Below are 17671 nucleotides of genomic sequence, written 5' to 3'. Positions count from 1 at the left end.
ACAATCTAAACAATATCACTATAATTATAATCTATTAATAGTCCAATTTACAAGCAACAACTTCATTTATATATTCATAAATGTCTCTGTCAGTAATATATACCAGCTAATGCATTAAAGGACAAGCCTACAAATCCAAACAATTTGACAGCGGTAATAACGACACCTTCTCGACCTAAATTTATATATAATTTTCTATATTTTGTAGCATATATCTTCTTTTGTTTTTCTTTTTTTTTTTGTTAACTTTCATAAGTTCGTCCAATCAGTGTACAGATTGGTTATACCTTTCATGCCGTCACCACAGTTTATCATTCTTAAAGGTCAATTGAGTAACGCAAACTTATTAATGTCATTAAGAAAAGAAAGAGAAATTTGATTTAGATTAATAGCATAGGAGCACTGTGTAAAATCCTTTGTATACGCATATTCTTTTACAAAATGAACTTCAATAAATAAATGTTAAATAGTTATCTACTTGTAATACATACGATTTCTGAAAATGACTGTGGCAGTAGCTTTATCACGTCCAAATTCGTTCACAGCGGTACACGTTAGTGTTCCTGATTCAAGTGTTTTAAGAGCAAATAAATTCAACATATGTCCTTGGTTGTAAATGTGATGAGAAGGCATCTTTATGGACTCCTGTGCAAACTAAGATACATTTTTTGTTAAATGATTTTTCGTTTATGGTCATGTAAACCAGAAGAATCTACAACCACAAGAATAACAATTGTTGATTGATAAAGTTCTAAATGGCGGTTAACTCATTAGTTGCGACTTGTGAATTGTGCATTTTATGGGAACAATCAGTGAAAGAAAAATAATGTAAGTTTATATTTGCATTAAGAATTGAATGTCTGTCTTTTTGATTTGTAATTGTATTGGGGCCAATAAACGTTGAAGGAGCACATGCTGTATAAAGCACGGAAACGTAACTACTTTTTATGCTACAACTTTTTAATTTATGAAGCCTTTCGTAAGTTTTTATTTTCATAGTTTCATCTTTTTATTTCGGATGCTACTTTGTTTCTGGAGAATGGGTAATAGCCTACTTTGGGATAAATCGTAAATTTATCAATGTTGCCGAAATTTTCAGGACTATTCTATAAACACAATCATTTATCTTAAATTGAAAAATATCGTCACCCTTAATATAACATACTGCTTTTACGATCTCGTTCACTATAAAAGGCATCTAAAAAAGTAAACTTTGATTTCTGTGTCATTTGGTCTCTTGTGGACAGTTTTCATTTTTGAATTTGAATTTTCAACAATGTACATATATATTTCTTTAAATATACAATTTATTTGTAAAACGTTATTACTTACTGATTTGAAGGACCATGCTATTGACGGTTTTGGATGTCCAGTGGCAATACATGTAAAGTTGTGTGACAATCCTAGCACAATAACAGCTGTTGTTGGCGGCGTTACTATATGAGGTGTATCTTATATTGAAAAAAGAGAAATCATTCAAGCAATATGTACAGGGTTCTGTCTTGTGACAGACATATATATATATATATATATAATATGGTGATGTTAAACATGTGTAAGGACGCAACTCTCAATAAAAAACAATATTAGAATATCCAAAAACAGTGTTTATTCGGTAACCTTTTCGAAAAAGTGTAAGGATTGATAAGATTATAAGAATAAGAATACAAACGCAACAATAGAATACTGCTGTTCAATAGTCATAATTCGATTAAACAAATACAAATCAAGATAAAACATGTAAACTAAGGAAAACACATCAACTATTAGAGGAAAACAACGGAACAACAAAAACACTGAAGTACAAAAAAGCAAAAGCCAACATACTTAGACACGGACTGTATATTCCTGATTTTGTACAGGACATTTATAGAAGTATGGTGGGTGGATTTTTGTTTAATGACTAGATAAACTTCAGCTTATATGGTAACGATAAAATACTGCTTAACTGACAACAGTATGTGACAGGAATGCAGTATAAACGATCATATGAAATAAATCAGCATAAATATAAAAAAAACTTGGTAACGGTAAACGTCACTTTCGTGAAAGTTAGAATTTGTTAGTCCGTTTGAATTTACAGGTATTAAAAGCCAGATGTGTACATCTATTGAAGAAATGGGTAAAGGTTTAGTACAAATGGTTGTACACGTTGAAACGGAATCTCTTACTTAATAATTTATAATAGTTTACCAGTGAAACATAGATTAGGGTTATAAGTTTTAAAAAAATGTCACTATAGACAAGGGCATTGCGAACAATTTGGGTATATTTGCAATAAGACATTGCCAGAGTATCACAAATTTTCCTTGTCATGTTACATTTTCCGTAAATTTTTCCGTGTTGAACGAAAATATTTAAATATTTGAATTGACAATTATTTCTCTAGACTTTTTACATAATTGAGTTAAGTGCCTTTGGATATATTTTGGCAGTATATGTAGCGAGTTATAGAACGTTTAATGAAGAAGAAAGAAACCAACCAGATAACGGAAGTGTTTTCGAGTTGATCCATTAACTTAAATGTAGGGTGTTCTTTACTAAGTTTGGCCATTAACTGATTCGTAACAGTACAGGAACAATAGATATAGGAAGATGTGGTGTGAGTGCCAATGAGACAACTCTCCATCCAAATAACAATTTAAAAATTAAACCATTATAGGTTAAAGTACGGCCTTCAACACGGAGCCTTGGCTCACACCGAACAACAAGCTATAAAGGGCCCCAAAATTACTAGTGTAAAACCATTCAAACGGGAAAACCAACGGTCTAATCTATATAAACAAGTCTACAATTACAGGAGTACAATTGGTGTCCATAGGAATACTGTGGATAAAATGCATGATAACATTTGTTTAGTGCAGACACTAATTGACACGAATAAACGTTGAAGGCTTTTATCATTTAAACATTCAGATTCGTAAGTTGTTTTACAATATCGAATACGGAGAAACATACCATAACTTGCTTCGAGTAATATTCTAACTTGGTTGGTTCCAACATCGTTACTTGCTGTGCAAGTGTAATACCCCACTGTTGAGTTTGTCACATTCTGTACGGATAAACTGTTTCCAGATGATTGTATCACTTTCTAAAATACAAATCAGATATTTACCATGGTTTCTCACGTATTCGAGTACTATACATGGTTGGCTTTCAAAATGTTGGGGTGTCATTGTTTCTGCTGAATAAAGTCATTAAAATAATAAGATAAGCACTGATTGAAGATCATTGAATACTGCTTTTGATTGACTATTATGTACTTAAAAGGGAGGTGAAAGATGCAAGAGGGACATTTAAACTCAATAATCGAAAATAATCTGACAGTACCATAATTAAAAAATCATTGGGATGCTTATTGTTTTCGGCCGTGTTGTTTTTGCTAGGCTAAATCCATGATGTTCATCATGAGGAACTGTATCAAGTCACGATTAAGATGGTTGTTTTCAACTCGTTTGATGTGAGCAAGTTTGGGTTTTTTTTTAATTTTGATGGGTGACTTTGAATTTTGGGTTATCTGTATTTAATTTATTTTGTTTTTATATACTGTTAAGACGGTTAAAGCAAGTAAGTTGATTTATTATTTTAAGGTACAATAAATGCGTTTGGAATGTAATGATTGAGTAAAAAAAATCAGATGTTGCATTGAAGTTCGTTTAAAAATTGCACTTTATACAATATTTACATTTTTATATATCCAAGTAATAGACGGCACAGGATATCCAGTAGCGTTACAAAACAGCATTGTACTAGTATAGTAGTCCACTTTTACAGAGGTCAATGCGTAAATAACCGGCGCAGTATGAAGAACATGGGATTTAACTGCAATTAATATGTTTAATCCGTTAGGAAACGTGAGCATACAATACACATTTTACATTTCAGTTGATAAATTTACCATTACACTTTTCACAAATAAATTAATTGTACTGTGACGATCGATTTGCATTTAATCACTAAATACTTTGTTTCACACAATACTGCTTAAAAGTAAATGAATATGTACTACGTGTACATCTTTGAAATAAATTCGTACTACTAACTGTTCTGATTTGATTGACACTGATAAACCTGTTTTCTTTGATGGCTTCATCTTTAGCCTTAAAGATTCAGGTTCACTACAATTATAAAAATTCAAAAAATTATGAACCTTTGTATCATCATGAAACATGCCCTTATTGTTTTATTTGAGGCACTGTAACAATGTTTACCTTTTACAATGATATGAACAACTTTGATATCAGATCCCATTTCATTCCTTGCCGTACACATATAAATTCCACTATCAACCACGGTGACATTGTCAAATATTATGAAATGGCCAATCTGTCTTGCATTGAAGGGCATTGATGATTTCTTAAAAATGGTAGAAAAATAACGTTAGGATTTCAATAAATTGTATGTCTTTAAATTCAATATTCACATACAATGTATTGCATGCATACACAATAACCTTTCCATTTATGCTAATTTTGAATTTCAAAACAGACAAAAACAATTTCACCATAAAATTAATTTTGAATGCTAGTGATAGTATCATTAAATTTAGTATGTCAGTTCTTCGTAAGTAAATGTAAACATAACCCCTGCTTTATAATTAAACCAAGTTAAAAATGTGTGGAAGCTGGCTTCCGATAAAAACCTAGAAATACTATTATTTTAGATTTTGATATGCTGAAAGCATTGATTTTGAAAGTTGGGAAGTACTCCCTTTTCAGTTATTGTGTCTGTACAAATGAAGTGACGTTTCATGAGTTTGCTCTTTTTCGGCAAAACCTTAAAAGATATTTTGTTTATGAATTTGTAAATGTCGCATACATCTCTAAGTTATTTATTAACGAAAAGAGATGTAGTGTATCAGCTTTTATTTCTTTAATTTTACATAGATAATCTCAATGTGACAAATTTCTGCAAACGGACTGATATCGAACAAACATCAGTTGAGTACCGGAAGAATACGGCAATTTCCTTGTAAAAGAGGGGCGAAAGATACCAGATTGACAGTCAATCTCATTATTCGATAACGATCGGATGACGCCATGGCTTAAAATGCAAAAGACACACAGATAAATAATAAAACACATGACACAACATAGAAAACTAGACTTAGAACCACAAACCTTATCAGAAATTTTGGGTGATCTCAGGTGCTCCGGAAAGGGTTAGCAGATCCTGCTCTACATGTGAAAGCAGCCGTGTTGGTCTTTTATTACAAATAAACTCATTATAGATACCAGGAGTAAATTTAGTATAAACGCCAAAGGCGCGTTTCGTCTACAAAAGACTCATCAGTGACCCTTGTATATCACATTCGTGAAAAGTGAAGGGGATTGTACAATTTGAACACTGGAAATTGTCTAAACTAGTTTGACTGATTTATGTTTTCCTGGTGCATTTAAATAACTCTACTAAGTAATTTAACAGATAAACATACGTCAATTGACTCCCATTTTATAATTGGTGCAGGAATTCCTTCCGCAAAACATGGAACATGGCTGACATTTGATCCTTCATTAACTGTAATTTTTTCATCGAGACGAATCTTTGGAGCAATCTTGAAGGTTTGTGCTATAATAGAATAACATTAAACGATAAAGTATAAGAACTTGTAATGGGTAATCACAGCTCATCCCTCTACTTATACAATAACCTGATTTTTAATCATTTACGAATTGTTTATTTATTCGAAAGTCGCAACGAGCAAAACAAACTTCTTTCTCATAAAATACTTTAAAAAACATACTTTGGTCTTTCAGATAGAGATAAGATTGAACGTATTCATGCTTCTTGATATCAAAACAAGTGAACATACTAGTTATCCGTCTCTAGTTTACTTCACTTATAATAAGATTTAACAAAAAGCTGTGCTGACAAACAAGACAAGACAAACAGACATATAGTACCTTTAAACATAGTATTATATTGAACGTTATTGTCTTAAATTGTCTTTAACATGTTAAATGCAACGCGAGTATAACGTATTTATTAAAATACATAAACACCTAACAATAGATCACATATTATGTTACTGCAGGGTTCTTTTTTTTTATCAAAAAAACACAATTGCATTCACACTGAAATAAAAACAATAAACCCCCATAAATAACCAACACAATACCGTTTGCCGACTTCAGATTTAATAAAAAGTGAATTATGTAATCATTAGTATAGAAAGAAAGTCAGAAAGTGTGGATGATAAAGCCCAATAATGATATATAATATAGTAACATACCATATTGACAATTAAAACCGAAGTAATTGCCAGGACAGGTGCATGTGTATCTATTTACTCCATCAATACACTTTCCTCCATTTTCACAAGGGTTAGTTGAGCATTCATTCACATCTAAAAATATTGAATATATATGTATTCGTAAAATAAATTTTTTTAACTAGCGTGTATTTTGTGGAATGGCATTATATTTAGATCTATAGGAATGTACATTAAATGTTAAAAGTAATTAAGGTCAAAAACAATATCTAAAGTCTTTTACAAGCTTATGCTTGAAAAAATAATCATCTCGCAAACTATTACAATCATGACATCTTTGATGAATTTTGATAAACTCTAAACTCGAAGATAATTCACAAGAGATAAAAAGAAAACAATTATTTCTTCAGACTTACAAAAGAAATATTAAGTACAGAACAGACTAATTAGTATCTTTTCGGTAATTATAGTAGTTCTTTCCTGCTCTCAAGTCTTATTATTTTGAAATTATCTACCAATTGTTTTATTTTGAGAAAACAGAAGTTAACAAATGATAACGACTCGTCAATGTATTTTGAATAAAGATATCAAGATAAAAAAATATTCGATGGAATGGCATAATCTTCAAATCAAACTAAAAGGGCAGGAATATCTGGCATTCAATTTTCAAAGTACAAATGCAGACATTATGAAAATACAAGGAACATAGTTTGACCATAAATAACAAATAAACGCAAAATTACCTTCACACCTAGGTATTGATTCATTCCAGTGACCTGACTTTAGACATGTTAAATATTTGTTTCCTATACGTTTGTAGCCAGATTTACAGGACACGATTACAGATTCTCCATATTGATATCTTGTTTTTCTGTCTAATGTTTCTAAATTGTGTACTGCCAGGTCGGGACATACTTCACCTATGAAGTATACATTCTAAAATATATTTCGTATTTGTGAAATTTAAGTATAAAAGATGATAACTTCTAATATATGTGCTACAATTCTTAGAGTTATAGAAAAACTGTCAACACATTATGTAATTGAAAATAAAACTTTATAAATGTCTCGGCACCAGGAACGCTCTTACGCTAACGTTTCAAAGCCAATGTATATTAATGAATTAAACACTGTTTGTGTCTGTATGTTTTGTTCGCACGTTGTTTTCAATTTGTTTGAATACTGTTCAGAAAGAAACTACTATACCAAGTCAGGAATATGAAAGTTGTTTGGTGTATTCGAGCTTATTATTGTGCAATTATATACTTGCCATGACCACATGGTAGAGGTTTGTTGAACGTTTACGTATGTCGTAAATGTTTTGCTCCTTATTTTTGTCAATTAAAATCGATTTGAAATCTAACTTAGGCTATAATTTACTTACATATCTTCATATACGTTATATATTTTATAGGGTTATTGCATGAATATTGTTCCGAGTAGAATGATATATTACACGAGCTTGCGAGTGCAATATAATTTCTACAAGGGACAATATTCCCCAATATTCATGCAATAACCCTTTTATAGTATAGCAATATAATATTTGAAAGTAAAAATTGGTTTAACTCAGATCTTGTCATTGACGACGTCATGAAATTTTCAGATGTATTGCACTAGTGCAATCTTTCAATTAATTGTACGCTAACTTTGCCAAGAAAAAAATGGTGGATAAATTACACACAACATTGGTTTACCGATGTTAATTTTTCTAAATGAAAACTTAGAAAATTGTACGTACTTCATGCAGAATGGATGCAACTATAGCGTAAGCGTCTTTTTCTATACAGTCGTCATTCTCCATGCTTAGTTATGTCAAACTTTGACAAACAGATAGCGGACACAAATAAATGATCAACAGATCTGATTTTGTAATTAGTATTTATTTACTTTATACCGCAAAAAGATGTGAGTAATTTGAAACGAGGTCCAATTTATCGGCAGCAGAAAATGCGACGATGACTGGCTGTACCTAAAAATTCTTGTTTCGCCTCCCTTTTAAGGAAGATCACGTCCAGTTATTTATGTAGCATTTCATTTAAAAACAAAGTACTTTCAAATACACCATGATTGGTTTCTTGCAATCAAAATAACAGATCTACTAAATAACTAAGCACATGTGCGATAAGAATAAAACAACACAAAGTAAACAATTTGTTATACAAAACAAATCATCAAATGAAATAGTCAAAGATAGAAAGACCACCTTTTGATCAGAGAAAAATCTGAATATAACCATATCAATAGAATTAATATCAAATTGAATAAAACCAAGCGTGTAGTCAAAAAAAGTAACCAGCATAAAATATATGACAGAATCTTACTATAGCAAACTGGAACGTTGCATCTTTCCCAATAAACGTGATTGTTATAATATACATAACACCATGGTCCACCACCATTGTCACCATCTCCTGCAGGTGTTCTACAATAATTCTTTTCTTCTGTGAGATACTTTACTGTATTCCAATAAGCACACTGAGTGCCTTTTCGTGTAACATTGATGTTGCCATGGTAATTTAGATCATCAATTGTGCTTCTGCAATCTTAATTTCGATGAAATACATTAAAAATATATGCTCGGTAAATAAAAATCATTTTTGTTGTTTACTTTTTTACAATCGTATATTCGGTTAACAAAAAATGACGTTTGACGACTGTGGCTCTAAAGGATATTTCTAATTATAATTGACGTGGTAACTATTATTAAGTTACGTTTTACAAAAAAATTGGTTTGTCAATACCTTTCAGAATTCTGGGACCTTAATAGTTATACTCATTAATTTCTTATATAAATGAGTTTTTCAAGGTTATGATGCGAATGAGTCTTTTGCAGTCTGTACACATTTGAATCTTGGTATTTTGTTGGGTTTTTCTTTTGGTATTCATACGAAAAATGTCTATCATATCACTAAATGTAATATTCAGAGTACTACATTTACAATGATAAAAGGCATACGATTTTTACAAGTCCTGCCTCCTATTTTTTCATAATTCCAAAAACATAGCCGAAATATCAACGTGTCTTTCATAGCGAAAGCTATTAGAGTGACATTTAAAACTCATCAATTGAAAATGAACTGACAAGGTCGTGACTAAAAAAGTAAAGACAAACAGACAAAAAGCAGTACACAATACACATCAAAGACGACTGAGCAAAACGTAAATAAATCAAAAGCACTTTTTTTCGCTTATTTTGCCAAAATTGGTGCAATTTTGCTGCTAAAAGCGCAAAATTATTTCACTATTTTATTTTACTAATTACTGAAAAAATAAATCAGATATGTATATGCTCCTTTAAGCTGTGAAATTCAATTAACTCTTAAAAAAACGAATATAATCTTTGACTTTTGAACCAACCAATGGAAAAGTCACGTAATTAAGATTTTACATTATTTGCTATCAAAAAATCGAACATGCCTTTTAAAAATCCATACATATGATATATATAAAGAGCTTACCGGTTGCATTCAATTCTCTGAAATATACAATCAGGACAACAACATGTATACAAATTAATTTTAAAACCTTCATCTTTCTAAACCGCACACGGAAGTAGCTAGTTATTTGCCCCTGTTGATAGATGTTATCTTGTTTCGACAATGGTAATATATTTATCAGTTCTTCATCTAACATTGACATAAATAAAAGTAGATGCGGGCTTTATGTCAATAAGATAACAACAAAACGATAAAATTTACCCCACAACATTCAGTCTGCGTCTGCAATTTAATTGGCTATACAATATTCCAAGGTCTAGATCTTCCTTGTCTTCATTTGCCTTTATAAAGTCAAAACTATGTTTTTCATTAGTTTGATGTGTTCGAACTTTTGACTTTCAGTTTCAATTTTCTTTGGACTTCAGATTTTTTTTGTCATTTTATTTTTTAGGACATGTAACCCATATGAGTAATTTCATTTACCAATAGGATTATAAATTAGTTTGATAAGACTGTTCATGCCGACGTTGCATTTAAGCCGTTGTCTTATATGTGAATAAAAAAAAACTTTAAACAATCAAGTGAAAACGAAAACCTTTTCTTATTTGGAATCTCCAGTCAATGATATTGTTGAATATGTTAAAAATGTTATGAAATAGGGCAACAATAAGAAAAGTAAGCATCATCGAATGTCAGTCTTTGCTTTAGCAGTTTTGAAATGTAGCCTCTGAATAATTAAAGAAACTTATTGTAAAGGTTGTATACTTCACAATACGTTGGTACTGACATGTGTATAACTAATTTATTTTTTAAATCCAAATGTTTAATATAAAGTTAGCCTTAGATGGTACTAGGTACTTATTTAACTTGTAGGTTCCTCTTGGTCAAATAACTCTTCGACTATTTCAATTCGTATACATCATTGGCTTTTACACATCAGGCTTTGAGTGTTTCAGATCAAGGAAATCAGGAAAAAGCGCTTTTATTTTAAGTTAGAAAATCTTTATTGATGTTGGTATCATAAATTCTAAATCGACCCCTCAATACGAAGATATGTGTCGACAATCTGCTGGTACAGGAAGACGATAATATATTTACAATGACGTTCGTCGAACTCCTTTTTCATAAAATGTCTCCATTTCGATAGCTGAAAGCTCTAAACCAATAAACGTTATAAGCGGCTCGCCATTACCTTTCAATTAATATGACAAAAATGAAATATGGTGTCAAAACCTTCCTTATACATTTCCGTTCTGGTAATCGTTATTAAATTCGCTGCGAAAATGCCTAAACATTTTTGAATGGATATATCTTAACAACAAAGTAAGCGGATCCCTATTCATATTTCAAACAGAAAGTTAGAGAAAGCGTAAATAGGTTCCTATTCAGTTAAACAAACTATCATAAACTTTTCCTTGTAGTTCGTTTTCATGTTGTGGTGTTATGGTGTTACCCCTCTTTCCATGTTTATATCCCGCCTTATACGAGGCATTTATTAAAAGCATGTGATTTGGTCGTGGTTATTGGTTGCCTACTGTAATTTGTGCAATTGCTATTACTTTTTGTGATAGTTGTTATAGCAGAAATGGGGCTTTTGGTATTTCAGCTTGAATCGGTTTACATTTATTCCTGCCGAATTCATACACTTGTACAAATAAAAAAAATCGATGGTGAAGACTGTACATGAATCTGTTGTAACTTAAAGGCACATCCTATGTCTCTGCTAGAAAATGTTTTCTTTTTGAGCCAAGCTTCATCTGCTTACATATTAAGTTTGTTCATATGAAGTGAAATTATGCAATAACATGTAATCGTATGGCACCATATCGTATAGTGCCTTTATAGACCCCTACGTGATAACATGAAACAACGTTAAGACGAAAATAATGGCCTAATACTAGTACACAATATTTACGATAAACGAAGATGTCAGACATGAATCAATGAAAACCAATGAAACCACTTGATACATGTAATAACGTACAGGACTTATGTTATGTATATGTGCGTTTTCTGTGATGAGTATTCTTGCGATTTTTTTGTGTTGTACGTTGTATTTTTGTAACGTAGTGTTATCACTAGATATATTTCTAACATTGCCATATAAGTAGGAGGTTTGGTTAGCCGTAAACTCAGATTCAACTTACCATTTATCCTTAAAATCAAGAAATATGTTTCTATTTATATTGGAGTTTGTTTGTGTTGTGTTTTGGTGATTCTGTTGTTTCTTTGTTTTCCTCATATAGTCGGCTTTAGTTTGTAAATAAAGGCAACAGTAGTATACCGCTGTTCGAAATTCATAAATCGATAGAGAAATCCGGGTAACAAACTAAAACCGATGAAACGCTTCAAACATAAGAGGAGAACTACGACACAACAGAAACTCGGATTTAGGATCTGTTTTCCCTCAACCAATTTATGAATTTAACACAGTGGTATCCTGCTGTTCCCTTTATTTAGTATTTATTTTTTCACATGCTATGACTTTATTGCAAATATTAAGAAACCTACATTTAGAGTATGCTAAAAACGTTACTTTACGCCTAAAGAAATGATTTCGATTTTTAAATTGTAAACTTTTCCATTATAAATGGAAGAATTATGCTTTTATTGAAATTGTGAGTATATTTGTGTCTGTTCAACTACATTACGCAATGATGAAAAAAATCATTTCCAAATGTGTGCCTACTAAATAACAACATACTATGTTAACCGTCCCATGAATCACGGGTCAAAGGAATTATCAATTACATATCAAATTTGTTAATCAAATTCTTTATTGGTTTATTCTTACCTACTCAATTTCAATTATAATTGGTAAACGCCCGTCAAAGATAAGTTGCGGTGTAGGCATCGTTGTAAATATAATAGAATTTGATGCGACAGTCATACAAGTGAGAGGTTTAGCGCAATAAACCAGATTCAATCAACTATTTTTTACATTAGAAAATGCATGTACCATGTCAGGAATATGATAAGAGATACAGTATGTATGTGACTTAACGTTTTATTGCTTGATATCTTCTGCGATAGTTACGAATTTGTTTGTTAGAAAGAGAAAACAAAATAGTCATCAATTTTTCAGAATATTTTATCAGTGCCATTTTTACAATTAATAAATTAAACTACAAATTAAATCATTTATTAGATTTCATAATAATTTTAACTTATGCATTATTTGTTAATGTATATTCTTTTCTCCTGTCTTTTGTGCATACTGTTTAATTTTGTGTCATTAATTAAACATTTTGTTAAATATCGTGACGTCATTGAGCCGTGTCCATCAATTGTTGTTTTGATTATCCGAAACTTGAAGCGCCAGCTGAAAAAAAAAGAATTATGTAATTTTGTTAATCGTTTAAATGTTATATCGGATATACACAATGTGAACATTTTTTTTTATTTGAGATTAGAATTTGTATTGAGAAATCTAAGTTCATTTCACTAACTCATACATGCAAGAAAATACCAAACTATCAACAATGATAGACTCATTTCGATTTCAGATTTTGTCTGTTTTAATTTGAAATTGCTATGTTTTATATTTGTTTCTTGCACAAACCCCTAATCTCATCTTTTGTAACTAAAAACAAGATCGAACAAAGTTTGTCCAAAAAGAATTCGGATTGTCTGTTGACGTCCGATTTCAGATTTTTAACTCTAATGTGTTTATCATGAATTCGCGATCACATTTAACATGTTAAAGTGTTCCTGTTGAAATATAATCCTGAAAATCTTTCCTTTATCGCTGAACGTCTTTCTCTCATACAGAGAATGCTAAATAATCTCATAGATATTACAATTGAACATTAAAATAATAACATTTGACCATCATGTATGATCATTAAATCTCCTAGATAACGAAATACAAAAAAACGACTTATTATCGGACATTTGATATAGAATATTCTGACCGTCATAGGATACTAGTACCTCTTTAACATTTACATTCACCCACAGTCGTTGAAGATTGCTTTTTTTTCAAATCGTTAGTGTATTCAGTTATGTATTGTTGTTGCTGTATTCCTTTTCGTCGTTTTGATTTACCTAGACATTTACTGCTGTATTCGAACTTTCGTGTACCGCCGCGTTATTGTTTTTCACATTTATATATACCTTAACTAAATATGTGTTACAATTGATGATGATTAAGAATACTGAAAACAAATTATATGTAGCAATAATTGCCAACTAAATATTTCATCCGATTGAATTTACCAGACTAGTTATATTGATATTTGCTATATGTAAATACATACGATTTCTGAAAACAACTGTGGCTGAAGCTGTAGCTTGTCCAAACTCATTCACTGCTGTGCATGTTAGAGTTCCTGATTGAAGTGTTTTGACAGCAAATAAAGTCAACATGTGTCCATTGAGATGAACGTGGTGGGAAGGCATTGTTGTGGACTCTTGCGCGAACTAAAATAATATTGCGAGTTGATTAAAGTATGACAATAAAAACAAAATCTAATGTACATATGCCATAAAATCAAACGATCAACCACCTATTGAATGAAAAATGTGTTTTTGTCATGGCATAGGCATTTACCGACGATAGAGTGTTAAACCGAGTGTTATAGCTTAACCTTCCAATTGTATTAAAGTTGTTTAACGTTCCGTTAAATTAATCCATATGGGTACGCAACGCAAACTTACATGAACATTGGTGAATAATTGTTTCGATTTCAATAATACAATTCTAGAACACACCCTCGAAATCGCGGGCATTTATTGATTGTCGACGAAACGATGTAAACTAAAGTAGGATATTTTTTTGTAAACGGTTTTATGATTCTTATTTAGCTCTTCCCTTTTTCGATTTCCTTAAATTTAAAGTCATAAGAAACATCAAATCAAAAAGAAATATGCATATGTTTTTATAACTAAATGGATAGTTTTCATTATACAACTTTTGTACATATACTTTTTTCTGAGGAAAATTCTTTAATTTGTCCTCATTTAGAAGAAGTTTACTTATTTTTGATTGCTTGCTTCTAGGAAGCAACTCGCCGACATATTTTCTGTATGCATAGTGACCCGAGCGTAACCCTCCTCGTAAATATCCAGTGACCACAATACGCATAGATCTGTCATTGAAATAATCAAATATCTTATTATACATGTTAAACACGTGCTCAATACCCATGTTTTTTGTGATTTGTTTACTATAAGGTGACAATCGGTAAAACTCGGCTTCAAAACACGGCATTTAATGAGCAGCCATATTTGTTAAATCATAACAAACAGAGAGAAACAAATTGACGATTATATGATGTATTTGCGAAAATAATGATAAAATCGTACACAGAGGACTAAGTTTATGATGTATACATGCATTGGTTCAAGTATTGGACAAACATTATTTTTCACCACTCACTCGTTTCATATGACTTTAACGTACTTATACTATAATTATCATATATAAATGACAGCCCTTGATAGTAAACTTGGAATCGATTAATGACAGTAATAAGCACATATATTTTATTTATAGTTATTATATCATATAATTATAGTATACGTAAACGGTATGTATGATCATAATATACAAAAAAACGAAAGATAATTGTCCTTTCCTCAAGCACTTTAAACAATTATATGTATTTTTAAATGTCCTCAACGGAAGTATTCTTTTTGAATGAAAAGTCCCTCTGATGACGGAAACAATATCCGTACCCTTATTTCCGTTTTTCTCCCAAAATGACCCAATCTGAATAATCATAAGCCTTAGAATGGATGACAAATGCAACTATGCACGTTACCTTTAGGAGACAGTGGCATGATGAATAATTTATAGAGAAAGGAAGAGAAGCGACACACAAAATGAGGGCTTGATTCTCGTTTAATAGAATAGCCTATTATAACTATTAATAGTTGAATGGGACAATGTTATGAATCTTCCAACAAAGGTGTTAGAATACAGACCAGACAAACAACGTAACTGACTAAAAAATATAAAACAACATACAAATAAATCTTACAAAGTATTTTGAGTAATAGTATTTCAAGATAAAAATATTCTGTTAGTCTTATTTTATAATGTACATATAATAAAAGAAGATGTGGTATGACTGCCAATGATACAACTCCTCTTTAGAAATCAAATGACATAAAGATTAACAATCAACGGTCACCATTTGGCCCAGAACAAAATCCCTTTATTTCGTATTTTTGTGTTTATAACAGCAAATCTTTGCTACGTTTAGGAAATTGAGGGATGACATTAATAAAATGAAATAACTACTGTCGAAAGACAATTAAACTGTCGGCGAAAAGAAGAAAAAGAACTTTCTCGTTTCTCGTTTTGTTTATATAGATTAGACCGTTGGTTTTCCCGTTTGAATGGTTTTACACTAGTAATTTTGGGGCCTTTTATAGCTTGTCGTTCGGTGTGAGCCAAGGCTCCGTGTTGAAGGTCGTACTTTAACCTAAAATGGTTTACTTTTTAAATTGTTATTTGGATGGAGAGTTGTCTCCTTGGCACTCACACCACATCTTCCTATATCTATATCATGTCCTAAATTTATATACTTGTATATAGCTAGCACTCATTCTCACTTTTAATCCGTCATTAGTTTAAACATATTTATTTATAGTGGATTGGGAAACAAGTTTTGCAACTTATATTAATCCCTTTCCACTTTGCCGTCATTACAAAGGCAGGACAGACTTAAAAGATACCAAAGAAATATCAAAACACGTATGTTGAAAACAAAACGAAAACGAGAAAGCAAGAAATAAAAAAGCATTCAAAACACAAACAACATCATTCAAAATGAAAATGAAAAGTAAAAACAGCCATAAACAAGGGATTATATCAAGTGCTTCTGTGAGGTGCAGATCATCATCAATATGTGGTACTCATCGTGTTATTAGTGTAATTACAAACCAATTTATCAAGTCAAATAAATACGCGTTGCAAAAAAAGTTGACTGGAAATGCGTTTCGAACATGCAATTAGAAAATATCTGTCTACTTGAAACAGATATTCAATAACCAACCCGTGATTGCAATCTTACATATTTCGAAAGTTTTTTTTTCAAAATGAACAATGGGGAACATTGGAAAAATAGCTTGTGCAGGTTTTTTCGTACCTAGCGCTTATTTCCAATTTCAAATTGGAAATCAAAATATGAGACATCTTTTGAATTTTTCTGTGTAGCTAATTTTTAAATTTCGATCTTTGACCAATGCCCACACTTATGAATAAAGACCTTATCTATGTAGACTTTTTAAACTTACGGACTTGAAGGACCATGATATTGAAGGTATCGGATGTCCAGTTGCCATACAGGTAAAATTGTGTGACAGTCCAACCATAATAACGGCTGTTTGAGGTGTCGTTACTATCTTAGGTGTATCTGAAAAACAAAGTGAAACACATTTTTTAGCAAAATATTCAAACACATCAGTAGAAAATAAAACATGTGAAGATGTGGGATTGAAGTTGAAACATAAGACAACAACCGCTATCATTTACCTTGTTCTTGCTTGTCAAATAGTCAAATTGAGGACTACTAGTATATAATATAAACCTTAACATCTAGTCAGTTATTTCACTAAATAAAATCATTAGCTATGATTGTTATTTGATAATCTTAGTTTCTTATATTTGTTAACATTAACATACCGTAATTTGCTTCGAGCTTTATATTAACTTGATTAGTTCCCACATCGTTACTTGCAATACAAGTATAATATCCAACCGTTGCGTTCGTTACATTCTGCACTAAAATGTTGTTTCCAGATGATTGCAACACTCTCTAAAATATTCATCATATTTTCGTTAACTTTTATGAGTTTTGCTTCATGATATTACCAACAACCTCAATGAAAGTACATTGAAATATCAGAGTCGGATAGCTATGACAGTTACATTCAGTTTAAGGTACATTGTCAATGTATCAATAATGTATCTTTAATGAACACTTGGTACATGTAATGTGGTGGCCTATTTATTTTGGAACTTTTCAAATGTCTCATAAGTTAAAAGCCTGTTGATGGATTGTTTTAAGTG

At 31.2% G+C, this 17671-nt stretch overlaps 1 long non-coding RNA gene across 1 annotated transcript; it reads right to left on the bottom strand.

Annotated features, from left to right (window-relative positions):
* Window positions 1-6238: 6238 nt before the first annotated feature.
* Window positions 6239-8749, bottom strand: LOC134701001 (uncharacterized). The gene is made up of 3 exons (XR_010104007.1): window positions 8536-8749; window positions 6955-7131; window positions 6239-6346 (listed from the first exon to the last, which is right to left on the bottom strand). It is a non-coding gene; the product is annotated as an uncharacterized LOC134701001 (long non-coding RNA).
* Between the last annotated feature and the right edge of the window lie 8922 nt (window positions 8750-17671).

This window comes from Mytilus trossulus, unplaced genomic scaffold (genome assembly GCF_036588685.1).
Source record: "Mytilus trossulus isolate FHL-02 unplaced genomic scaffold, PNRI_Mtr1.1.1.hap1 h1tg000210l__unscaffolded, whole genome shotgun sequence".
NCBI lineage: Eukaryota > Metazoa > Mollusca > Bivalvia > Mytilida > Mytilidae > Mytilus > Mytilus trossulus.
This window is presented reverse-complemented; position numbering and strand designations above follow the sequence as displayed.